The sequence below is a fragment of the Scyliorhinus canicula genome, chromosome 1 (genome assembly GCF_902713615.1).
Source record: "Scyliorhinus canicula chromosome 1, sScyCan1.1, whole genome shotgun sequence".
Lineage (NCBI taxonomy): Eukaryota > Metazoa > Chordata > Chondrichthyes > Carcharhiniformes > Scyliorhinidae > Scyliorhinus > Scyliorhinus canicula.
In genome coordinates, this window is record NC_052146.1 from 84,517,012 (window position 1) to 84,544,419 (window position 27,408).

The following is a 27,408-nucleotide window of genomic DNA, read 5'->3' on the forward strand; positions in this document are numbered from 1 at the left end:
GAGGTGGACTTCCTGGGGAAGGCAAGGATACGTTCATGGGGGGTTTCGTTAGTCGCGGTGCACAGGAGCGACCGAATGGAGTGAAGGGCGTTGGGGAGGACCTCCTGCCAGCGGGAGGCCGGGAGATTTCTGGACCGCAGGGCCAGCTGGACGGCCTTCCAGACCGTCCATTCTCCCTCTCCACCTGCCTGTTTCCCCGGGGGTTGTAACTGGTCATCCTGCTCGAGGCGATACCCTTGTTGAGCAGGTACTGGCGCAGCTCATCGCTCATGAATGAGTATCCCCAGTCGCTGTGGACGTAGGCGGGGAAACCGAACAGAGCGAAGATGGTGTTGAGTGCTTTGATGACGGTGGCAGACGTCATATCGGGGCATGGGACGACAAATGGGAATCTGGAGTATTTGTCGACCACGTTAAGGAAATACATGTTAAGGAAATACGTGTTTCGGTTGGTGGAGGGGAGGGGCCCTTTGAAATCACGCTGAGGCGTTCAATGCGGCGGGAGGCCTTCACTAGGTGCGCTCAGTCTGGCTGGTAGAAGTAGGGTTTGCACTCCGCGCAGACCTTTTTTTTTTTAATTTTAGAGTTCCCAATTATTTTTTCCAATTAAGGGGCAATTTAGCGAGGCCAATCCACCTATCCTACACATCTTTTGGGTTGTGGGGGTGAAACCCATGCAGACACGGGGAGAATGCACAAACTCCACACGCACAGTGACCCAGGGCCGGGATTCGAACCCGGGTCCTCAGCGCCGTAGGCAGCAATGCTAACCATTGTGCCACCGTGCTGTCCTCACTCCGCACAGACCTGGCAGTCTCTAGTGATAGCCCTGACCTCCTCAATGGAGTAGGGCAGATTGCGGGCCTTGATGAAGTGAAAGAACCAGGTGACCCTGGGTGACAGAGAGCGTCGTGTAGGGTTCAGAGTCAGTCCACTTGTGCGCATGCACATGTACCTCGGGATAGGGCATAGAGGGCTCGTTGAGCTTACCGGAGCGATACAAAATCTCGTAATTGTAGGTGGAGAGCTCGATCTTCCACCTCAAGATTTTATCATTCTTGATCTTGCCTCGCTGTGTGTTGAACATGAAGGCGACCAACCGTTTGTCAGTGAGGAGAGTGAATCTCCTGCCGGCCAGGTAATGCCTCCAATGACGCACAGCTTCAACGATGGCTTTGGCCTCCTTCTCGATGGAGGAGTGCCGAAATTCGGAGGCATGGAGGGTGCGTGAAAAGAACGCCACGGGTCTGCCTGGTTGAGGGTGGCGGCCAGAGTGACGTCTGATGCATCGCTCCCGACTTCGAAAGGCAGCGTCTCGTCGACCGCGTGCATCGCGGCCTTGGTGATGTCGGCCTTGATACAGTTGAAAGCCTGCTGAGCCTCGGCCGGCAGTGGGAAAACAGTGGAGTGAATGAATGGGTGGGCCTTGTCCGCATAGTTAGGGACCCACTGAGCGTAGTATGAGAAGAACCCCAGTCAACGTTTGAGGGCCTTGGGGCAGTGGGGGAGAGGGAGTTCCATGAGGGGGCGCATGCGATCGGGGTCGGGCCCTAGAACTCCATTTTGCACCACATAGCCGAGGATGGCTAAGCGGTTGGTGCTGAACACACACTTCTCCTTGTTGTACGTTAGGTTGAGGAGTTTGGCGGTGTGGTGGAATTTGGATAGGTTAGTGTCATGGACCTGCTGGTCGTGGCCACAGAAGGTGCTGTTATCCAGGTACGGGAAAGTGGCCCGCAGTCCATACCAGTCAACCATTCAGTCCATCTCCCGTTGGAAGACAGAGACCCCGTTAGTGACGCCGAAGGGAACCCTAAGGAAGTGGTAAAGGCGGCCGTCCGCTTCAAGCGCGGTGCATGGGCGGTCCGCCTTGCGAATGGGGAGCTGGTGGTCGGCAGATCAAGTCCACTGTCGAAAAGACCCGGTACTGTGCAATCTGATTGACCATATCTGATATGCATGGGAGGGGGTACACGTCGAGCTGCGTGTACCGATTGATGGTCTGACTATAGTCAACGACCATCCTGTTTTTCTCCCCGGTTTTCACAACTACCACTTGGGTCCTCCAGGAGCTGTTGCTGGCCTCTATAATGCTTTCCCGTAGCAGCCGCTGGACCTCAGACCTGATGAAGGTCCGGTCCTGGGCACTGTACCGTCTGCTCCTGGTGGCAACGGGTTTGCAATCCAGGGTGAGGTTTGCAAACAGAGAAGGCGGGTCGACCTTAAGGGTCGACAGTAAGGGGTGGTAGGGGCCCGCCGAATTTCAGGGTGAGACTTTGGAGGTTGCACTGGAAGTCCAGGCCGAGTAGCAAGGCAGCGCAGAGGTTGGTGAGGATGTAGAGCGGGAAGTTCCTGAACTCTACACCCTGGATGGTGAGGGTGGTGGTGCAGTACCCCCAGATCTCCACGGAGTGGGATCTGGAGGCCAAGGAGATTCTCTGGTTAATGGGATGTACCGTGAGGGAGCAGCGCCTTACCGTATCGGGGTGGATGAAGCTCTCAGTGCTCCCGAAGTCAAGAAGGCTTGATGTCTTGCACCCATCGACCTTTACTGTCATCGACGCAATCGCGAGATTGTGCGGTCGGGACTGGTCGATCGTGATGGAGGCGAGGCGTGGCTGGTGTTGGAAGGCCCCTGGCTGGTCGGTGGCAGTTTCAGGTGATGAGTGGCCCGATGAGGTGCCTGACGAGTAGGGGTCCTGAGGCGGGGAAGATGGGAGCGCCCATGGGGCGCATGTGGCGGGCGGCGTTAAAGATGGCTCCGTCCACGGGCTGCACGAGGCCTGATGGGGGGAAGATGGCGGCGCCCATAGGCCACACATGGTTTGAGGCGAGTAAGATGGCGTCGCCCACGGTTCGCACGTGGGGGGTGCAGGGACAACGGGCCTGGTTACAGCAGTGATCAGCGATCAAGCGGGCCTGGAACACAGCAGTGAAATGTCCTTTCTTCCCGCAGGCCTTGCAGAGCCAGGCAGCGCTACCGGGGGTGCTTTGTCTTCCCACAGAAGTAGCACTTGTGTCCCCCGGGGTTGGTTGGCTGCCGCGCGGCGCAGGCTTGGTCTTGGCTGGGGGCGGTCGCTGGTGGGGTCCACAATGGGGTGTTCGCTGGTGGGGTCCACGATGTCCAGGAGGGGGGGGTGCTGTGCGGTTGGGGGCGTATGCTTGTACATTACGAGAGACAACCGTTAGTGAGATTGCGAGTTTCTTGGTCGCCGCGAGGTCGAGGGTAGCCCCTTCTAAGAGGCGCTGGCGGATGTACGCCGACCCTATGTCCGTAACAAAAGCGGCCCTAATTAGGAGTTCGGAATGTTCAACGGCTGAAACGGCCTGGCAATTGCAGTCCCTCCCCAGGGCGTGCAGGGCACGCCAGAAATCTTCCGCAGACTCACCGGGGAGCTGATGCTGGAGGTACCTGGCGTAGATTTTGTTGGTCTGCTGAGTGTAGTTCTCTTTCAGTAGCGCCATGGCCTCAGTGTAGGTAGGCGCGTCCCGAATGAGGGGAAAGATATCAGAGCTCAGCCGTGTATACAGGGTCAGGAGCTTCTGTGCCTCTGAGGGTGAATCTGTTGCAGATCTGGTGTAGGCTTCAAAGCAACCTAGCCAGTGGGCGAAGGCCGACTTGGCGTTGTCTGCTTGAGGGTGCAGCTACAGGCGATCAGGCTTGATGCAGAGATCCACCGTTGTAAAATCTCTGCTTAATAAATTGATGCACTATCAATTATGACGGGAGTAGAGAGTAATCGAGGCTTTATTAAGCAGAGATGTGGAGCCTCCCGCAGCTGCTGCTGAAATGGCTGCAGCTCGGAGAGCCCACACATTTATACTCCGCCTACTGGTCGGAGCCAGCAGGCAGGGATCTACCCCGTACCTGTAGTACAGGAGCCTTACTGTATTACATCTCATATGTGATATATATACAACAGTGGTGACTATCACACATTTAAAAGGAGCCCAGAGGAATCATCCAGATGTTGCTCAGTAACAACAGTTATTGTCATTTTCAATTTGTATGCTTCTTATCAATTCCAGTTTTATATCTTTGTGTTGTGCACAATTATCGATGATTGAAATGAAGGTGTTGAAACAATTTACGTGATAGTAACAAGAAAATTGGGCTCACCAATCTGAGTGATTATCTTCTTGAAGCGGAGAATGGACCGAATGACAAAATCAGTAGATGAGAGAAGGTTAACTTGGTGGCTAAGGGAAATAGCTGTACTGCTTTGAAACTGATGGTAAATTTGCTATTGCGCTGGTAGTCAAGGATGCACCTTGATCTTGAGCAATGCTGCAACGCCCAACAGGGACCTCTCATTACAAAAACAGCATCGCTCTGGAAATTGAATCTGTTAGGTTATCATACGTTTGCTTCCATTTCACAGATGAATGCACTCGCTGTAAAACTACCTCTGTTCTCAACCTGGTACAGAGATGGTTACCACAGTTTTCCTGAATTTGCTTCAGAAAGTCCACCCCTCTGGTAGGAGCACAGTCCATTCCAAACTCTGTTCATGACAGTTCAGCCATTTTGGATAGTAGGTCAGGGGGAATTGGATTGGATTTGTATTTGTTTATTGTTGCGTGTGCCGAGGTACAGTGAAAAGTATTTTTCTGCGAGCAGCTCAGACAGATCATTTAGTACATGAAAATAAAATAAAACAAAAAGAAAATACATAATAGGATAACACAAGGTACACAGTGTAAATACATAGACACCAGCATCGGGTGAATCATGCAGGAGTGTAGTATTTATCAGATCAGTCCATAAGAGGATCGTTTAGGAGTCTGGTAAGAATGGGGAAGAAGCTGTTTTTGAGTCTGTTCATGCGTGTTCTCAGACTTTTGTATCTCCTGCCCAATGGAAGAAGTTGGAAGAGTGAATAACCCGGGTGGGAGGAGTCTTTGATTCTGCTGCCCGCTTTCCCCAAGCAGCGGGAGGTGTAGATGGAGTCAATGGATGGGAGGCGGGTTCATGTGATGGACTGGGCTGTGTTCATGACTCTCTGAAGTTTCTTGCAGTCTTGGGCCGAGCAGTTCCCATACCAGGCTGTGATACAGCCAGATAGGATGCTTCCTATGGTGCATCAGTAAAAGTTGGTAAGAGTCAGTGTGTATATGCTGATTTCCTTAGTTTCCTGAGGAAGTATAGGCACTGTTGTGCTTTCTTGGTGGTGAATTTAACCCATCATACCCCTTGAAGGTGCAGTCCAGAGTGTTGAATGTACAAGAACAATAGTCTTTATTAATGTGATTCTGTGAGAGGCGTTTTTTTGAACTGGCCTCAAGATGTCTGCCTCTATGGCCACATGTCTACGGCAAGCCTGAGGTGTCAATCAAATTTGTTGGGCAGGATTCTCTAGCCTCCCAGAGTGTTTCTCGATGGCGGGAGGCAGTGCACCATTTGCTGGAGGCAGGATTCTCTGCTCCCATCATTGTCAATGGGAATTTCTATTGAAGCCAACCCATGCCGCCGGGAACCCCATGGTGGGGGTGAGGTGCTGGTGGCACCAGAGAATCCTGCATGAAGCGAATGGCTGGAATATCTAGCTGTTATGTTGCAAGACCCAAACATCCCCCTCTTCATATTGAACTAAAGGCACATTTGCAAGACCCTGTTAGCCACTATTCACCCACTGTTCTCACCCATTGACAATATTTGGCCTACTAGTCAGTGTGTGCACATGTATTGCACACAGAGGCAGACGTTCTCTGCCCCCATTTCCGGACCAGCAGGAAAGCTGGTGGAGGTGGAGAATGCAATCAGAGTCCCCAAACGGCTTTTGTGCCGGTGGGATTTCCAGTTCAGATTGTCTCCGCCCAGATGTAATGGCATTCTTGACCTTTCACAGCCAAACATACACTGGGCGGCACGGTAGCACAGTGGTTAGCATTGTCGCTTCACAGCTCCAGGGTCCCAGGTTCGATTCGTGGCTGGATCACTGTCTGTGCGGAGTCTGCACGTTCTCCCCGTGTGTGCGTGGGTTTTCTCCGGGTGCTCCGGTTTCCTCCCACAGTCCAAAGATGTGCAGGTTAGGTGGATTGGCCATGATAAATTGCCCGTAGTGTCCAAAGGGGTTGGGTGGGTTGCTGGATTACGTATATTACGTCAGGGCTTAAATGGGGTGCTCTTTCCAAGGGCCGGTGCAGACTCGATGGGCCAAATGGCCTTCTTCTGCACTGTAAATTCTATGTCATCTATGACGTATCGTGAGAGGGGTTCCTGATTGTATTATCCCTCCAGGACCTGACAAATAGGAACCTGGCAAAGGGAACCTGCCAGAGGCGCACAGGTGATTAAAACCCACAGTGGGGAGAGGGTCATACCTGGCCGATTCCAGGGGTCAGTGCCAGGGGTTAGTGCCAGGGCACAGTAAGGGTGGGGGCTTCCGTTAGGGAGGTCCTGGCAGGGGGTGGGATTCGCTTGGAGAAGGGTCTCCTGTGGTAGGGAGGGGGAGGGGCGTTCTTTTGGTGGGGTGGAGGGCATTCTCTTGGTGGGGGGGGGGGGGGGAGGGGGGATGGGGATGAGATATTTTTGGGAAAGGTTCCTTTTTCTATTTTTTGATGGGGGGACCCAGAACTTCCTTCTTGCCTTGCATTGGTCTGTCAGACTAACTTGTCTTCTCAGTTGTAGTCTTGTGCCATCATATAGCCTCAATCTTACTGTCAAGGGTTTCAGTTTTGGATCACAATCTTGAGCCACTTCACGCAGACCTCCTGAAGGTTACGTTGCACGACGCACCAGTGTCTCTGACACATTGTTCACTTGATACTATCTATCTGCAATTATCATGGTTACAGCCACAAACCATGGCCAGGATTCTCCCCTACCGGGCAGGGCGGGGGGTCCCGGCCTGTCGGAGTGGCGTGAACCACTCCAGCATCGAGCTGCCCCAAAGGTGCGGAGACAGGGGCCAAACCCTCACATTGAGGGGCTAGGCCCGCGCCAGATGGCGTGAACGGCCTTTGGCGCCACGGCAGCTGGGGTCGAAAGGACTTCGCCAGCCCGCGTAAGTCCGCGCATGCGCCGGAGCGTCAGTGGCTGCTGACATCATACCGGCGCATACGCAGGGGAGGGGTCTCTTCCACCTCCACCATGGTGAAGACCATGGCGAAGGCGGAAGAAAAAGAGTGCCCCCACGGCACAGGCCCGCCGACCGATCGGTGGGTCCCGATCGCAGGCCAGGCCACCGTGGGGGTACCCCAGAGGTCAAATCGCTCTGTGCCCGCCCCCCCCCCCCGGACCCCGGAGCCCGCCCGCGCCGCCAATCCCGCCGGCCAGGTAGGTTGCTTAATCCACGCCGGCGGGAGAGGCCTGTCAGTGCCGGGACTTTGGCCCATTGCGGGCCGGAGAATCGCCGCGGGGGGCCTGCCAACCGGCACGGCGCGATTCCCGCCCCCGCCGAATCTCGGGGTGGCGGAGAATTCGGGACACGGTGGGGGCGAGATTGATGCTGGCCCCGGGTGATTCTCCGACCCCCCGGGGGGTCAGGGAATCCTGCCCCATTTGTCTCCTGCAGACTTGACTGAACCAACCTGTTGTATCGTACATAGTTCATCATCAGACACAGACGTCTGCGGAAATTGTTTTGCTTTTTTCTGGTCAAACACTTGATGTGAAATGATTTTGAGAGATCAGCACCTGAGAGATCGGAGGGATTCAGTTTGATTGGTTGGCTGGTAACCACTGGACTGGTTAAGGACCGTATCCTGCCTGGCAACAGACAGTGATTGGGTTCAACCAGGTGGGGCGGAGGGGGGGTGGTGCAGAGGACCCAGAGTAAAAGGTCCTGGATGCTGAGAGAAGAAGCTGAGTGTTTTTCTCTCTCTCTCTCTCCCTCTCTCTCTGTGACCTCCTGTATCTCTGAACCTAAAGAGAACCTGAACGAATGAATCGGCAGTGAAAACCATTGCAGACTGAAAACAGATATCTCAAGCTGAAAGCCTTGAAGGAAGGTGTGCGAGAAACAATCACCTGAAACAAAACCCTTTGCTTTGTGGGCAGCACGATAGCATTGTGGATAGCACAATTGCTTCAAGCTCCAGGGTCCCAGGTTCGATTCCCGGCTTGGGACACTGTCTGTGCGGAGTCTGCACGTTCTCCCCGTGTGTGCGTGGGTTTCCTCCGGGTGCTCCGGTTTCCTCCCACAGTCCAAAGATGTGCAGGTTAGGTGGATTGGCCATGATAAATTGCCCTTAGTGTCCAAAATTTCCCTTAGTGTTGGGTGGGGTTACTGGGTTATGGGGATAGGGTGGAGGTGTTGACCGTGGGTAGGGTGCTCTTTCCAAGAGCCGGTGCAGACTCGATGGGCCGAATGGCCTCCTTCTGCACTGTAAATTCTATGAAATTCTATGAAAATTCTTTGCTTCCTATTTTACACCATTCCTCTCCTCTCTGTGCTTGTCTGTCTTGTATTTGTGTGAAGAGGGTGGGCAAGTGTGAAGAGGGTGGGCGAGTGTAAGTAGGGGGGGTGTATTTTCTGCATATTTCATTCTAGTTCGTGTTATTAACAAAAAGTAATTGTGTTTCAATTTACAAACCTGGTGACTGTAATTATAGGGCAACCAAGGGTCAAGGAACTTGGATATTTTCCCAGGAATTATTGTTGTGACTCTGGGTTAAGGGAAGCTGGAATTGACTGCACCCTAGCCCAGGGTGCCATAGCACTAGAAGATAGACATCTTGGGCAAGATTCTTCCTTCTGGGGACCATGTCTCCACACCAGCGGGAAACCAATGCAAACCACTCCGGCGTCAACAGCCCCCGAAAGTGAGGAATTCTCCAAATTTTCGAGAGCTAGTTTGACGGCGGAGTGGTTGGCGCCGCTCCAGCCGACGCCGAAGGGTCGGCTCGAGTTCGCGCATGCGTGGGTGGCCGGTGTGATCTTGCGCATGAGCAAACCGACCGCGTTTTTCCATGTATGCGCGAGGGTTCTCTTTTCCGCGCCGACCCCCGGGCAATATGGCGAAGCCCTACAGGGGCCCGGCACGGAGGAAAGAAGGCCCCCACGGAAACAGCCCGCCCGCAGGATTGGTAGGCCCTGATTGCAGGCCAGGCCACCGTGGGGGCCCACCCCGGAGTCAGATCCCCCCCCCCCCCGCCCCTCCAGGACCGCCCCTGCATACTTACCTGCCAGGTCCCACCGTGCGTGAGGGGGGTAATTCACGCTGGTGGGACTGGCCAAAACTGGATGGCCACTTGGCCCATCAGGGCTCGGAGAATCGCTGGGGTAGGGGGGGCCGCTGTCAACGGCCCCTGACCGGAGTGGCGGGAATCCTGCCGGCCCCCAATAAACGGTGCTGGAGTATAGGGCAGTCGGCGTTGGGGCAAGATTTGTGCCTTCCCCAGTGGGGATTCTCAGGCACAGTGCAGGGTCGGAGAATCCCGGCCTTTATTTTGTTTACACATGCAAATTTACAGTATTTGTTTTCCTTTGTTGTTTTCAGCAGCTGTTTGCAGATTTTGAATTTTTCTCTGTTACCGGATTCTCAGTGTCTTCTCTGCTCCTTTTGCAGGTTTCAAAAATCCATTCTTTGCCACTTCTGGCACCATGCTGTAAATATAAGGACGGCAGCCTTCATTAGTATATTTCTGTGAGAGGCTTTTATGTTTTTTAATTTAAAGTGCACAATTTTTTTTCCAATTAAGGGGAAATTTAGTGTGGCCAATCCAACTATCCTGCACATCTTTGGGTTGTGGGGGTGAAACCGACGCAGGCACAGAGAGAGCAGTGACCCAGGACTGGGATTGAACCCGGGTCCTCGGCGCCATGAGGCGGCAGTGTTAACCACTGCACACCATGCCACCTAGACTTTATTAAACTGATCATGGCATGACCACATGATTACAGAAAGCCTGAGGTGTTAATCCAGCTAGTTACATTCCAAAACCCGAACAAAGTGCTTGCCAGGCAAGCCCACTGGAAAGAAGGGGCTCTGAGTGAATGGACTGGTGGGACTTTCATTATAGAATCCTAGAATTCCTACAGTGCAGATGGAGGCCATTTGACCCATTGGGTCTGCACTGGCCCCTGCTCCGATAGAGCACCCTACTTAGGCCCAATCCCCCACTCATATCCCTTAACGCCACCTAACATTTTGGGTAATATTGTCATGGCCAATTCACCTAACCTGCACATCTTTGGACTGTGGGAGGAAACTGGAGCACCCGGAGGAAACCCATTCAGAGATGGGGAGAATGTGCAAACTCGACACAGACAGTCACCCAAGGTAGGAATCGAACCCAGGTCCCTTGTGCTGTGAGGCAGCAGTGCTAACTATTGTGCCACCGTGTCACCCATGGCTACATTCAGATATGATGTGGAGATGCCGGCGTTGGACTGGGGTGAGCACAGTAAGAAGTCTTACAACACCAGGTTAAAGTCCAACAGGTTTGTTTCAAACACGAGCTTTCGGAGCACGGCTCCTTCTTCAGGTGAATGGAAAGGCTTGTTCCAGAAATGTTTATATAGACACAGTCAGAGATGCCCCGGAATGCGAGCACCTGCAGGCAATCAAATCATCAAAGATGCAGAGAGAGAGGTAACTCCAGGTTAAAGAGGTGTGAATTGTCCCAAGCCAGTTCAGTCGGTAGGCCTCTGCAAGTCCAGGCTTGTTGGTGGGGGCCGAATGTAATGCGACATGAATCCCAGATCCCGGTTGAGTCCGCATTCATGCGTGCGGAACTTAGCTATAAGTTTTTGCTCAGCAATTTTGCGTTGTCGCGTCTCCTGAAGGCCTCCTTGTAGAATGCTGACCCGGAGATCAGAGGCTGAATGTCCTTGACTGCTGAAGTGTTCCCCAACTGGAAGGGAACAGTCCTGCCTGTTGATAGTCGCACGATGCCCGTTTATTCGTTGTCGCAGTCTCTGCATGGTCTCGCCAATGTACCACGCTTCGGGACATCCTTTCCTGCAGCGTATGAGGTAGACTACATTGGTCGAGTCGCACGAGTATGCGCCGCGTACCTGGTGGGTGGTGTTTCCACGTGTAATGGTGGTGTCCATGTCGATGATCTGGCATGTCTTGCAGAGATTACCCTGGCAGGGTTTTGTGGTGTTGTGGTTGCTGTTCTGAAGGCTGGGTAATTTGCTGCAAACAATGGTTTGTTTGAGGTTGCGCGGTTGTTTGAAGGCCAGTAGTGGGGGTGTGGGGATGACCTTGGCAAGATGTCCATCCTCGCTGATGATGTGTTGGAGGCTGCGAAGAAGATGTCGTAGTTTCTCCGCCCCAGGAAAGTACTGGACGACGAAGGGTACTCTGTCAGTGGTGTCCCGTGTTTGTCTTCTGAGGAGGTCGGTGCGGTTTTTTGCTGTGGCGCGGTGGAACTGTCGCTCAATGAGTCGAGCGCCATATCCCGTTCGTACGAGGGCATCTTTCAGCATCTGTAGGTGTCTGTTGCGCTCCTCCTTGTCTGAGCAGATCCTGTGTATACGGAGGGCTTGTCCATAGGGGATGGCTTCTTTAATGTGTTTCGGGTGAAAGCTGGAGAAGTGGAGCATCGTGAGATTATCTGTGGGCTTGCGGTAAAGCGAGGTGCTGAGGTGACCGTCCTTGATGGAGACGAGTGTGTCCAAGAATGGAACTGAATTTGGAGAATAGTCCATGGTGAGTATAGACTGTGTCTATATAAACATTTCTGGAACAAGCCTTTCCATTCACCTGAGGAAGGAGCTGCGCTCCGAAAGCTCGTGTTTGAAACAAACCTGTTGGACTTTAACCTGGTGTTGTAAGACTTCTTACTACATTCAGATAGATCTCTCTCTCTGATGGATTGGGAACAATAAATGTATCTGTATTGCATGTGGGACATCTGCCAATTAGATTGAGTAATGTTTGGTCTCAATGTGAAGGAATCCCATTTATTCTCCCTCCATGCAGCAACCCACCCACTAACCATGAGTAAGACTACCATCAGACAGCAGGAATTTCAGTAGACATGACCCCCGGCTGCTATGCCAAATCCGACCAGATCCAGGAACCAAGGCAAAAGGCGTTATTTTGGCTTCCTCAGGTGATGTCACTTCTAGTGCTAGGAGCCCAATGTGATGATATCTTCCTTCTACAGACAATATGTAACCAAGGTGCATGTAATTCTATTAACTATGTAGGAACAGACACTCTTATAAAGTGAGTGATTGTGTGCTCAAATCTACAATGAGGTTATGAAATAAAACTGTGAATATAGTCTACATCATATAATGGCTTCATTAAAGCAATGTGAATTTCATCAATATGGATGAGAGCTTCATATGTTATACACGAATAGGCACAATATGCATAATATTTTCAGAAATGCACTTACTTGAATCCCAAACAAAAAAAAAACACTTGCATTTCCTGACTCTGAATAACCCTGCCATGAACTTGTAAAAATGTCAAATAAAATTCAGTTCTGAATCAGGGTCTGCCTTTGCGATTAGTCACGTAAATACTAATAAGGTCCAAATTTTACAGGACAGTTCAACCGATGATAATAAAAATCTAACCAACTAGAAGCAAGCTTTCTCTCCATGAAAACACAAATAATCAATAGGAATGTGGTACCACATGTAAATTATAATCTCCACTCTGATCGCTTGACTGGCCATCTTCTGCTGTTGAAATGAAAAAGGCAGGGGGGGGATGGGAACTTATGCAAAAATCAGATAGGTGCGGGGGGGGGGAACAAATCAAGGACAAAAGCAAAAGATAGAAACGGGAATAAGAAAAGTGACAGGCAGAAAAATTAAGAGATTCAAATGTTAAATAAATTTAGTGACAACTAATGGGAGTGCGACAAGTAATGTTAAAAAGACAAGCCAAAAAAGATTTGTGCCTTAGCAGGCAGAGCATTTGAAATAAAATGGATGAATTAATCACACAAGTGGATATAAAAGGGTATGATATAATCCAGACTACGGAGAGATGGCTGCACGGTGACTACGGATGTGAAGTGAACATCCAGGGGTATTCAGCAAGGACAGACAAAAAGGGAAAGGTGGTGGAGTTGCATTGCTGGTTAAAGAGGAGATTAACGCAATAGTGAGGAAGGATTTGAGCTCTGATAATGTGGAATCTGTATTGGTTGAGCTGAGAAACACCAAGGGACAAAGATCGGAGTTGTATATAGACCCCCAAACTGTAATGGTGATGTTGGGAATGACATTAAACAGGAAATTAGAGATGCATGCGATAAAGGAGCATCTATAATTATGGGTGATTTTAATCTGCATATAGATTGGGCAAATCAAATTAGTAACAGTACCATAGAGTAGAGGAGGAATTCCTGGCATGCATTTGGGATGGTTTTCTGGACCAATATGTTGAGGAACCAACTTGAGAACAGGCCATCCTAGACTGGGTACTGTGTAATGAAAAAGGAATAATTACCAATCTAGTTGTGCGAGGTGGCTTAGTGGTTAGCACAGTTGCTTCACAGCTCCAGGGTCCCAGGTTCGATTCCCGGCTGGGTCACTGTCTGTGTGGAGTCTGCACATCCTCCCCGTGTGTGCGTGGGTTTCCTCTGGGTGCTCCGGTTTCCTCCCACAGTCCAAACATGTGCGGGTTAGGTGGATTGGCCATGCTAAATTGCCCGAGGTGTCCAAAAAATGTTAAGTGGAGGTTACTGGGTTATGGGGATAGGGTAGATACGTGGGCTTCAGTAGGGTGTTTTTTGTCAGGGCCGGTGCAGACTCAATGGGCCGAATGGCTTCCTTCTGCACTGTAAATTCTATGACCTCTTGGAAATGAGTGACCATAATAGAACAGAATTTTTCATCAAGATGAAGAGTGAAGTAGTTGATTCTGAGACTAGTTTCCTGAATCTTAATAAAGGAAACTATGATGATATGATGCGTGAGTTGGCCTTCATCGATTGGGGAACATTACTTAATGGGATGACAGTGGATAGGCAGTAGCAAACATTCAAGGAACGCATGGGTGAAATGCAACAATTGTTTATTCCTGATGCTGCTGACATGTCTTCATTCTTCCTTAATCGTGGCTTGCCACCTACTGTGGTCTACAGGCTTCACAACCATGTCCGACCCATCTGCTGCACCTTTGCCCTCACCCCCTCGCCTCCCTCCCAGAACCAGGATAGAATCCCCCTTGTCCTCACTATTCAGCCCACCAACCTTTGCATTCAAAGAATCAACCTCCGCCAGTTCCGCCTGCTCCAGCATGATGCCACCACCAAACAGCCCCCTATCCAGCCCTACCACCACCCCCCCCCATTAAGGTAGAAATCTGACCCCATTTCCAGCTCTCCAGCTTTGACAAAGAGTCATCCAGACTCAAAACGTTAGCTCCCTTTTTTCTCCACAGATTCTGTTAGACCTGCTGAGATTGTCCAGCATTTTCTGTAGTTGTTTATTCCTGTCTTGCACAAATGTAAAACAGGAATGTAGCCAATCCATGGTTTACAAGGAAAATTAGGGATAGTAATTTATCCAAGACAGAAGCATACAAAATGGCCAAGAAAAACAACAGGGGCAAAATTCTCCCCTACCCGGTGGGGTGGGGGGTCCCGGCGTAGCAGAGTGGCGCCAACCACTCTGGCGTTGGGCCTCCCCAAAGGTGCAGAATTCTCCGCACCTCTAGGGGCTAGGCCCGTGCCGGAGTGGCTCCCGCTCCGCCAATGGCGCCAAAACTGGCGCCAATGGCCTTTGGCACTACGCCACCCAGCGTCGGGGCTGGCCGAAAGGCCTTCGCCGGTCCGCGCATGCGCCGGAGCGTCAGTGGTTGCTGACGTCACCACCGGCGCATGCGTGGTAGAAGGGGTCTCTTTCGCCTCCGCCATGGTAGAGGCCGTGGCGGCGGCAGAAGAAAAAGAGTGCCCCCACGGCACTGGCCCGCCCGCCGATCGGTGGGCCCCACTCGCGGGCCAGGCCACCGTGGGGGCACCCCCCGGGGTCCGATCGCCCGCGCCCCCCCAGGACCCCAGGGGCCCGCTTGCGCCACCAATCCCGTCGGCACAGAGAGGGTTTAAACCACGTTGGCGGGATTGGCCTGTCAGCAGCAGGATTTCGGCCCATCGCGGGTCGGAGAATCGGCGCGGGTGGCCCACCGATCGGCGGTGCGGATGGCGGGTGGCGGATAATTCCGGCCACGGCGGGGGCGGGATTTATGCCGGCCCCAGGCCGACCCCGACCCTGCGGGGGGTCGGAGAATTCCGCCCCAGGTCTGAGGATTGGCAGCAGTTTAGAATTCAGCAAAGATGGACCAAGGGATTGATTAAGAAGGGGAAAACAGATTACGAGAGTAAGCTTGCACGGAACATAAAAACCGACGGTTACATTTTCTATAGGTATGTGAAGAGAAAAAGATTGGTGAAGACAAATGACAAAAGGTCCCTTCCAGTCGGAAACAGGAAATGTATAATAGGGAACAAAGAAATGGCTGAGCCACTAGGTATATATTTTGATTCTGCCTTCACAAATGAGGACACAAATAAGATAACAGAAATGTTGGGGAACACAGGGTTTAGTGAGAGGGAGGAACTGAAGGAGATCAATATTAGTAGAAAATTGGTGTTGGGGAAATTGATGGGATTGAAGGCTGATAAATCCCCAGGGCCTGATAATCTACATCCCAGAGTATTTAAGGAAGTGGCTCTAGAAATAGTGGATGCATTGGTGGTCACCTTCCAGGATTCTATAGACTCTGGAACAGATCCTTCAGTTTGGAAAGTAGCTGATGTAACCCCACTCTTTAAAAAGTGGGGCAGAGAGACAACAGGGTATTATATACAGTGAGCCTGATGTCGGTAGTGGGGAAAATTCTTGAATACATTATCAAAGATGTTATGGTAGAGCACTGAGAAAACAGTGGCGGATCAGTCAGAGGCAGCATGGATTTATGAGGGGGAAATCATCCTTGACAAATCTACTGGAATTCTTTGTGGATGTAACTAGTAGAGTTGATGAGGGGGAGCCAGTGGATGTGGTTTACTTGGACTTTCAAAAAGCTTTTGCCAAAGTCCCACATAAAATTAAAACGCATGGGATTATGGATAGTGTATTGAGATGGATAGAAAACTGGTTGGCAGACAGGAAACAAAGAATAGGGATTAATGGGTCTTTTTCCAAATGGCAGGCAGTGACTAGTGGGGTACCGCAGCGATCGGTTATGAGACCCCAACTATTCACAATATATATTAATGAATTAGACGAGGGAACAAAATGTAATATCTCCAAATTTGAAAATGACACCAAGTTGGGTGGGAGGGTGAGCTGTGAGGAGGATGCAGAGATCCTTCAGTGTGATTTGGACAAGCTCGTGAATGGAAAAATGAATGGCAGATGCAGTATAATTTGGTAGCAAAAACAGGAAGGCAGACTATCATCTGAATGACCATGAATTAGGAGAGGGGAATGTGCAATGAGACCTGGTGTCTTCATACAGCAATCACTGAAGGTAAACAAGCAGGTACAGCAGGCGGTAAAGAATGCAAATGGTATGTTGGCCTTCATTGCAAGAATATTTGAGTACAGGAACAGAGATGTCTTGCTGCAATAATACAGGACCTAGGTGAGGCCACACCTGGAATATTGTGTGAAGTTTTGGCCTTATCGGAGAGAGAGACTGATTAGGTTAGGATTGTATTAGCTCGAGTTTAGAAGAATGGAGGGGGAGATGTCACAGAAACCTATAAAATTCTAACAGGACTAGACAGGGTAGATGCAATAAGGATGTTCACAATGGTGGGGGTGTCCAGAACAAGGGGTCATAATCTGAAAATATGAGGCAGACCATTTAGGACAGAGATGAGGAGAAATTTCTTCATCCAGAGAGCGGTCAGCCTGAGGAATTTATTACCACAGGAAGTCAAAACATTATCAGCTGGATTCTCCAGCAATGGGATCCTCCGCTTCGCCCACAACGCATTCGTGTCCACGGATTTCCTGACGGCGTGTTTGGCTGCCAGAACGGAGAATCCCGCTGCCGGCTGCGGCGCGCCGCACCAGAAAACAGGTGTGGCGGAGCAGAGAATCCTGCCCTCCATATTTTCAAGAACCACTTAGATATGAACTTAGGTAAACACTTAGACTAGAAGCACTTGTGGCGAAGGGGATCAAGGGATATGGGGGAAAGCAGGATTAGGCTATTGAGTTGGATGATCAGCCATGATCGTGATGAATGGTGGAGCAGGCTCGAAGGGCCAAATGGCCTCCTCCTGTTCCTATTTTCTATGTTTCTGTTTCTTCCATTATATTTGCTCTTTGGGTGACACATAAGCTCATGAGTGTTACACAAGAACAGTGAAGGATGGAGAGGGCTGGCCATGAAATCAGAACTGGACCTGAGAATCATCACGGAATAGTTACGGTACAGAAGGAGGCCATTCAGTCCATCTCATCTGCATCGGCTCTCCAAACAAGTATCATGACGTTGTGCCATTCCCCTGCCTTTTCCTCGTACTCCTGCACATTGTTTCTATTCAAGTAATTATCTAATTCCCTCTTGAATGCCTCGATTGAACCTGCCTCCAGGCCATGTATTCCAAACACCAACCACTCGCTGTGTGAAAACGTTTTTTCTCATGTCACATTTGCTTCTTTTGCAAAGCACTTTAAATCTGTGTCCTCTTGTTCTTGATCCAAGTATGAGGGTTTTCTCCCTATCTATTCTGTCCAGGCCCTTCATGATTTGAACATCTCTATCAAATCTCCTCTCAGACTTCTTCTCTCCAAGGGGAACAGTCCCAACCTCTTCAATCTGTCCTCATAACTGAAGTTTCTCATCCCTGGAACCAATCTTGTAAACCTCTTCTGCTCTCTGTCCAATGTGTTTTCTTATAGTGTGGAGCCCAGAACCATACATAATACATACATAATGTGGGCGGCACGGTAGCATAGTGGTTAGCACTGTAGCTTCACCATGTGAATGCCCCAGGTTTGATTCCGGCTTGGGTCACTGTCTGTGTGGGGTCTGGACACGTGTCTGCGTGGGTTTCCTCCGGGTGCCCCGGTATCCTCCCACGAGTCCTGAAGGACGTGCTGTTAAGTGAATTGTACATTCTGAATTCTCCCTCTGTGTACCCGAACAGGTGCCGAAATGTGGCGATGAGGGGCTTTTCACAGTAACTTCATTGCAGTGTTAATGTAAACCAACTTGTGACAATGAAGATTATTATTATACTCCAGCTGAAGTCTAACTAGTGTCTTACATAAATTCAGCTTAATCTTCTTGCTTTTGTACTTTATGCTCCACTAATAAAGCCCAGAATATGATATGCTCCTGCACTCCTTTAAGAATTTTACACCTTATTTTATATTGTCTCGCCATGGTCTTCCTACCAAAATGCATCACCTCACACCTCTCCACATTGAAATCACCTGCCACTGTCCTCCTCACAGTTTACAACGCTTCCAAACTTTGTGTCATCTGTAAACTTTGAAATTGTCTCCTGCACACCAGGATCAAGATCATTAATACAGATCAAGAAAAGCAAGGGTCTTAGTACCGACCCCAAGGGAACACTACAAACCTTTCTACAATTACAAGGCCCCAGGCTTACTGAAATCTGGCTGATGAGGTGCAGGGTAACACAGGTTGCAACTCACTGAACACTGAGGTGCAGGGTAACACAGTGTGCAACTCACTGAACACTGAGGTGCAGGGTAACACAGTGTGCAACTCACTGAACACTGAGGTGCAGGGTAACACAGTGTGCAACTCACTGAACACTGAGGTGCAGGGTAACACAGTGTGCAACTCACTGAACACTGAACACTGAGGTGCAGGGTAACACAGGGTGCAACTCACTGAACACTGAACACTGAGGTGCAGGGTAACACAGGGTGCAACTCACTGAACACTGAACACTGAGGTGCAGGGTAACACAGGGTGCAACTCACTGAACACTGAACACTGAGGTGCAGGGTAACACAGTGTGCAACTCACTGAACACTGAACACTGAGGTGCAGAGTAACACAGTGTGCAACTCACTGAACACTGAACACTGAGGTGCAGGGTAACACAGTGTGCAACTCACTGAACACTGAACACTGAGGTGTAGGGTAACACAGGGTGCAACTCACTGAACACTGAGGTGCAGGGTAACACAGGGTGCAACTCACTGAACACTGAGGCGCAGGGTAACACAGTGTGCAACTCACTGAACACTGAGGTGCAGGGTAACACAGTGTGCAACTCACTGAACACTGAACACTGAGGTGCAGGGTAACACAGTGTGCAACTCACTGAACACTGAACACTGAGGTGCAGGGTAACACAGTGTGCAACTCACTGAACACTGAACACTGAGGTGCAGGGTAACACAGGGTGCAACTCACTGAACACTGAACACTGAGGTGCAGGGTAACACAGTGTGCAACTCACTGAACACTGAACACTGAGGTGCAGGGTAACACAGGGTGCAACTCACTGAACACTGAACACTGAGGTGCAGGGTAACACAGTGTGCAACTCACTGAACACTGAACACTGAGGTGCAGGGTAACACAGTGTGCAACTCACTGAACACTGAACACTGAGGTGCAGGGTAACACAGTGTGCAACTCACTGAACACTGAGGTGCAGGGTAACACAGTGTGCAACTCACTGAACACTGAACACTGAGGTGCAGGGTAACACAGTGTGCAACTCACTGAACACTGAACACTGAGGTGCAGGGTAACACAGTGTGCAACTCACTGAACACTGAACACTGAGGTGCAGGGTAACACAGTGTGCAACTCACTGAACACTGAACACTGAGGTGCAGGGTAACACAGTGTGCAACTCACTGAACACTGAGGTGCAGGGTAACACAGTGTGCAACTCACTGAACACTGAGGTGCAGGGTAACACAGTGTGCAACTCACTGAACACTGGACACTGAGGTGCAGGGTAACACAGTGTGCAACTCACTGAACACTGAACACTGAGGTGCAGGGTAACACAGTGTGCAACTCACTGAACACTGGACACTGAGGTGCAGGGTAACACAGTGTGCAACTCACTGAACACTGAACACTGAGGTGCAGGGTAACACAGTGTGCAACTCACTGAATACTGAGGTGCAGGGTAACACAGTGTGCAACTCACTGAACACTGGACACTGAGGTGCAGGGTAACACAGTGTGCAACTGACTGAACACTGAACACTGAGGTGCAGGGTAACACAGTGTGCAACTCACTGAACACTGAACACTGAGGTGCAGGGTAACACAGTGTGCAACTCACTGAACACTGGACACTGAGGTGCAGGGTAACACAGTGTGCAACTGACTGAACACTGAACACTGAGGTGCAGGGTAACACAGTGTGCAACTCACTGAACACTGGACACTGAGGTGCAGGGTAACACAGTGTGCAACTCACTGAACACTGGACACTGAGATGCAGGGTAACACAGTGTGCAACTCACTGAACACTGAACACTGAGGTGCAGGGTAACACAGTGTGCAACTCACTGAACACTGGACACTGAGATGCAGGGTAACACAGTGTGCAACTCACTGAATACTGAACACTGAGGTGCAGGGTAACACAGTGTGCAACTCACTGAACACTGAACACTGAGGTGCAGGGTAACACAGTGTGCAACTCACTGAACACTGGACACTGAGATGCAGGGTAACACAGTGTGCAACTCACTGAACACTGAGGTGCAGGGTAACACAGTGTGCAACTCACTGAACACTGAACACTGAGGTGCAGGGTAACACAGTGTGCAACTCACTGAACACTGAACACTGAGGTGCAGGGTAACGCAGTGTGCAACTCACTGAACACTGAGGTGCAGGGTAACACAGTGTGCAACTCACTGAACACTGAACACTGAGGTGCAGGGTAACACAGTGTGCAACTCACTGAACACTGAACACTGAGGTGCAGGGTAACACAGTGTGCAACTCACTGAACACTGAACACTGAGGTGCAGGGTAACACAGTGTGCAACTCACTGAACACTGAACACTGAGGTGCAGGGTAACACAGTGTGCAACTCACTGAACACTGAGGTGCAGGGTAACACAGTGTGCAACTCACTGAACACTGAGGTGCAGGGTAACACAGGGTGCAACTCACTGAACACTGAACACTGAGGTGCAGGGTAACACAGGGTGCAACTCACTGAACACTGAACACTGAGGTGCAGGGTAACACAGTGTGCAACTCACTGAACACTGAACACTGAGGTGCAGAGTAACACAGTGTGCAACTCACTGAACACTGAACACTGAGGTGCAGGGTAACACAGTGTGCAACTCACTGAACACTGAACACTGAGGTGTAGGGTAACACAGGGTGCAACTCACTGAACACTGAGGTGCAGGGTAACACAGGGTGCAACTCACTGAACACTGAGGCGCAGGGTAACACAGTGTGCAACTCACTGAACACTGAGGTGCAGGGTAACACAGTGTGCAACTCACTGAACACTGAACACTGAGGTGCAGGGTAACACAGTGTGCAACTCACTGAACACTGAACACTGAGGTGCAGGGTAACACAGTGTGCAACTCACTGAACACTGAACACTGAGGTGCAGGGTAACACAGGGTGCAACTCACTGAACACTGAACACTGAGGTGCAGGGTAACACAGTGTGCAACTCACTGAACACTGAACACTGAGGTGCAGGGTAACACAGTGTGCAACTCACTGAACACTGAACACTGAGGTGCAGGGTAACACAGTGTGCAACTCACTGAACACTGAACACTGAGGTGCAGGGTAACACAGTGTGCAACTCACTGAACACTGAGGTGCAGGGTAACACAGTGTGCAACTCACTGAACACTGAACACTGAGGTGCAGGGTAACACAGTGTGCAACTCACTGAACACTGAACACTGAGGTGCAGGGTAACACAGTGTGCAACTCACTGAACACTGAGGTGCAGGGTAACACAGTGTGCAACTCACTGAACACTGAGGTGCAGGGTAACACAGTGTGCAACTCACTGAACACTGGACACTGAGGTGCAGGGTAACACAGTGTGCAACTCACTGAACACTGAACACTGAGGTGCAGGGTAACACAGTGTGCAACTCACTGAACACTGGACACTGAGGTGCAGGGTAACACAGTGTGCAACTCACTGAACACTGAACACTGAGGTGCAGGGTAACACAGTGTGCAACTCACTGAACACTGAACACTGAGGTGCAGGGTAACACAGTGTGCAACTCACTGAATACTGAGGTGCAGGGTAACACAGTGTGCAACTCACTGAACACTGGACACTGAGGTGCAGGGTAACACAGTGTGCAACTGACTGAACACTGAACACTGAGGTGCAGGGTAACACAGTGTGCAACTCACTGAACACTGAACACTGAGGTGCAGGGTAACACAGTGTGCAACTCACTGAACACTGGACACTGAGGTGCAGGGTAACACAGTGTGCAACTGACTGAACACTGAACACTGAGGTGCAGGGTAACACAGTGTGCAACTCACTGAACACTGGACACTGAGGTGCAGGGTAACACAGTGTGCAACTCACTGAACACTGGACACTGAGATGCAGGGTAACACAGTGTGCAACTCACTGAACACTGAACACTGAGGTGCAGGGTAACACAGTGTGCAACTCACTGAATACTGAACACTGAGGTGCAGGGTAACACAGTGTGCAACTCACTGAACACTGAACACTGAGGTGCAGGGTAACACAGTGTGCAACTCACTGAATACTGAACACTGAGGTGCAGGGTAACACAGTGTGCAACTCACTGAACACTGAACACTGAGGTGCAGGGTAACACAGTGTGCAACTCACTGAACACTGGACACTGAGATGCAGGGTAACACAGTGTGCAACTCACTGAACACTGAGGTGCAGGGTAACACAGTGTGCAACTCACTGAACACTGAACACTGAGGTGCAGGGTAACACAGTGTGCAACTCACTGAACACTGAACACTGAGGTGCAGGGTAACACAGTGTGCAACTCACTGAACACTGAGGTGCAGGGTAACACAGTGTGCAACTCACTGAACACTGAACACTGAGGTGCAGGGTAACACAGTGTGCAACTCACTGAACACTGAACACTGAGGTGCAGGGTAACACAGTGTGCAACTCACTGAACACTGAACACTGAGGTGCAGGGTAACACAGTGTGCAACTCACTGAACACTGAACACTGAGGTGCAGGGTAACACAGTGTGCAACTCACTGAACACTGAGGTGCAGGGTAACACAGGGTGCAACTCACTGAACACTGAGGTGCAGGGTAACACAGTGTGCAACTCACTGAACACTGAGGTGCAGGGTAACACAGTGTGCAACTCACTGAACACTGAGGTGCAGGGTAACACAGTGTGCAACTCACTGAACACTGGACACTGAGGTGCAGGGTAACACAGTGTGCAACTCACTGAACACTGAACACTGAGGTGCAGGGTAACACAGTGTGCAACTCACTGAACACTGAACACTGAGGTGCAGGGTAACACAGTGTGCAACTCACTGAACACTGAACACTGAGGTGCAGGGTAACACAGTGTGCAACTCACTGAACACTGAACACTGAGGTGCAGGGTAACACAGTGTGCAACTCACTGAACACTGGACACTGAGGTGCAGGGTAACACAGTGTGCAACTCACTGAATACTGAGGTGCAGGGTAACACAGTGTGCAACTCACTGAACACTGAGGTGTAGGGAAACACAGTGTGCAACTCACTGAACACTGAACACTGAGGTGCAGGGTAACACAGTGTGCAACTCACTGAACACTGAACACTGAGGTGCAGGGAAACACAGTGTGCAACTCACTGAACACTGAACACTGAGGTGCAGGGTAACACAGTGTGCAACTCACTGAACACTGAACACTGAGGTGCAGGGTAACACAGTGTGCAACTCACTGAACACTGAGGTGCAGGGTAACACAGTGTGCAACTCACTGAACACTGAACACTGAGGTGTAGGGTAACACAGTGTGCAACTCACTGAACACTGAACACTGAGGTGCAGGGTAACACAGTGTGCAACTCACTGAACACTGAACACTGAGGTGCAGGGTAACACAGTGTGCAACTCACTGAACACTGAGGTGCAGGGTAACACAGTGTGCAACTCACTGAACACTGAACACTGAGGTGCAGGGTAACACAGTGTGCAACTCACTGAACACTGAACACTGAGGTGCAGGGTAACACAGTGTGCAACTCACTGAACACTGAACACTGAGGTGCAGGGTAACACAGTGTGCAACTCACTGAACACTGAGGTGCAGGGTAACACAGGGTGCAACTCACTGAACACTGAACACTGAGGTGCAGGGTAACACAGTGTGCAACTCACTGAACACTGAGGTGCAGGGTAACAGTGTGCAACTCACTGAACACTGAACACTGAGGTGCAGGGTAACACAGTGTGCAACTCACTGAACACTGAACACTGAGGTGCAGGGTAACACAGGGTGCAACTCACTGAACACTGAACACTGAGGTGCAGGGTAACACAGTGTGCAACTCACTGAACACTGAACACTGAGGTGAAGGGTAACACAGGGTGCAACTCACTGAACACTGAACACTGAGGTGCAGGGTAACACAGTGTGCAACTCACTGAACACTGAACACTGAGGTGCAGGGTAACACAGTGTGCAACTCACTGAACACTGAACACTGAGGTGCAGGGTAACACAGTGTGCAACTCACTGAACACTGAACACTGAGGTGCAGGGTAACACAGTGTGCAACTCACTGAACACTGAGGTGCAGGGTAACACAGTGTGCAACTCACTGAACACTGAGGTGCAGGGTAACACAGGGTGCAACTCACTGAACACTGAGATGCAGGGTAACACAGTGTGCAACTCACTGAACACTGAGGTGCAGGGTAACACAGGGTGCAACTCACTGAACACTGAACACTGAGGTGCAGGGTAACACATGGTGCAACTCACTGAACACTGAACACTGAGGTGCAGGGTAACACAGTGTGCAACTCACTGAACACTGAACACTGAGGTGCAGGGAAACACAGTGTGCAACTCACTGAACACTGAACACTGAGGTGCAGGGTAACACAGTGTGCAACTCACTGAACACTGAACACTGAGGTGCAGGGTAACACAGGGTGCAACTCACTGAACACTGAACACTGAGGCGCAGGGTAACACAGTGTGCAACTCACTGAACACTGAACACTGAGGTGCAGGGTAACACAGGGTGCAACTCACTGAACACTGAGGTGCAGGGTAACACAGTGTGCAACTCACTGAACACTGAACACTGAGGTGCAGGGTAACACAGTGTGCAACTCACTGAACACTGAACACTGAGGTGCAGGGTAACACAGTGTGCAACTCACTGAACACTGAACACTGAGGTGCAGGGTAACACAGTGTGCAACTCACTGAATACTGAGGTGCAGGGTAACACAGTGTGCAACTCACTGAACACTGAACACTGAGGTGCAGGGTAACACAGTGTGCAACTCACTGAACACTGAACACTGAGGTGCAGGGTAACACAGTGTGCAACTCACTGAATACTGAGGTGCAGGGTAACACAGTGTGCAACTCACTGAATACTGAGGTGCAGGGTAACACAGTGTGCAACTCACTGAACACTGAGGTGTAGGGTAACACAGTGTGCAACTCACTGAACACTGAACACTGAGGTGCAGGGTAACACAGTGTGCAACTCACTGAATACTGAGGTGCAGGGTAACACAGGTTGCAACTCACTGAACACTGAGGTGCAGGGTAACACAGTGTGCAACTCACTGAACACTGAACACTGAGGTGCAGGGTAACACAGTGTGCAACTCACTGAACACTGAGGTGCAGGGTAACACAGTGTGCAACTCACTGAACACTGAGGTGCAGGGTAACACAGTGTGCAACTCACTGAACACTGAACACTGAGGTGCAGGGTAACACAGTGTGCAACTCACTGAACACTGAACACTGAGGTGCAGGGTAACACAGTGTGCAACTCACTGAACACTGAACACTGAGGTGTAGGGTAACACAGGGTGCAACTCACTGAACACTGAACACTGAGGTGCAGGGTAACAGTGTGCAACTCACTGAACACTGAACACTGAGGTGCAGGGTAACACAGGGTGCAACTTACTGAACACTGAACACTGAGGTGCAGGGTAACAGTGTGCAACTCACTGAACACTGAACACTGAGGTGCAGGGTAACACAGGGTGCAACTTACTGAACACTGAACACTGAGGTGTAGGGTAACACAGGGTGCAACTCACTGAACACTGAACACTGAGGTGCAGGGTAACAGTGTGCAACTCACTGAACACTGAACACTGAGGTGCAGGGTAACACAGGGTGCAACTCACTGAACACTGAACACTGAGGTGCAGGGTAACACAGTGTGCAACTCACTGAACACTGAACACTGAGGTGCAGGGTAACACAGTGTGCAACTCACTGAACACTGAGGTGCAGGGTAACACAGTGTGCAACTCACTGAACACTGAGGTGCAGGGTAACACAGTGTGCAACTCACTGAACACTGAGGTGCAGGGTAACACAGTGTGCAACTCACTGAACACTGAACACTGAGGTGCAGGGAAACACAGTGTGCAACTCACTGAACACTGAGGTGCAGGGTAACAGTGTGCAACTCACTGAACACTGAACACTGAGGTGCAGGGTAACAGTGTGCAACTCACTGAACACTGAACACTGAGGTGCAGGGTAACACAGTGTGCAACTCACTGAACACTGAACACTGAGGTGCAGGGTAACACAGTGTGCAACTCACTGAACACTGAACACTGAGGTGCAGGGTAACACAGTGTGCAACTCACTGAACACTGAACACTGAGGTGCAGGGTAACACAGTGTGCAACTCACTGAACACTGAACACTGAGGTGCGGGGTAACACAGTGTGCAACTCACTGAACACTGAGGTGCAGGGTAACACAGTGTGCAACTCACTGAACACTGAACACTGAGGTGCAGGGTAACACAGTGTGCAACTCACTGAACACTGAACACTGAGGTGCAGGGTAACACAGTGTGCAACTCACTGAACACTGAACACTGAGGTGCAGGGTAACACAGTGTGCAACTCACTGAACACTGAACACTGAGGTGCAGGGAAACACAGTGTGCAACTCACTGAACACTGAACACTGAGGTGCAGGGTAACACAGTGTGCAACTCACTGAACACTGGACACTGAGGTGCAGGGTAACACAGTGTGCAACTCACTGAACACTGAACACTGAGGTGCAGGGTAACACAGTGTGCAACTCACTGAACACTGAACACTGAGGTGCAGGGAACACAGTGTGCAACTCACTGAACACTGAACACTGAGGTGCAGGGTAACACAGTGTGCAACTCACTGAACACTGGACACTGAGGTGCAGGGTAACACAGTGTGCAACTCACTGAACACTGAACACTGAGGTGCAGGGAAACACAGTGTGCAACTCACTGAACACTGAACACTGAGGTGCAGGGTAACACAGTGTGCA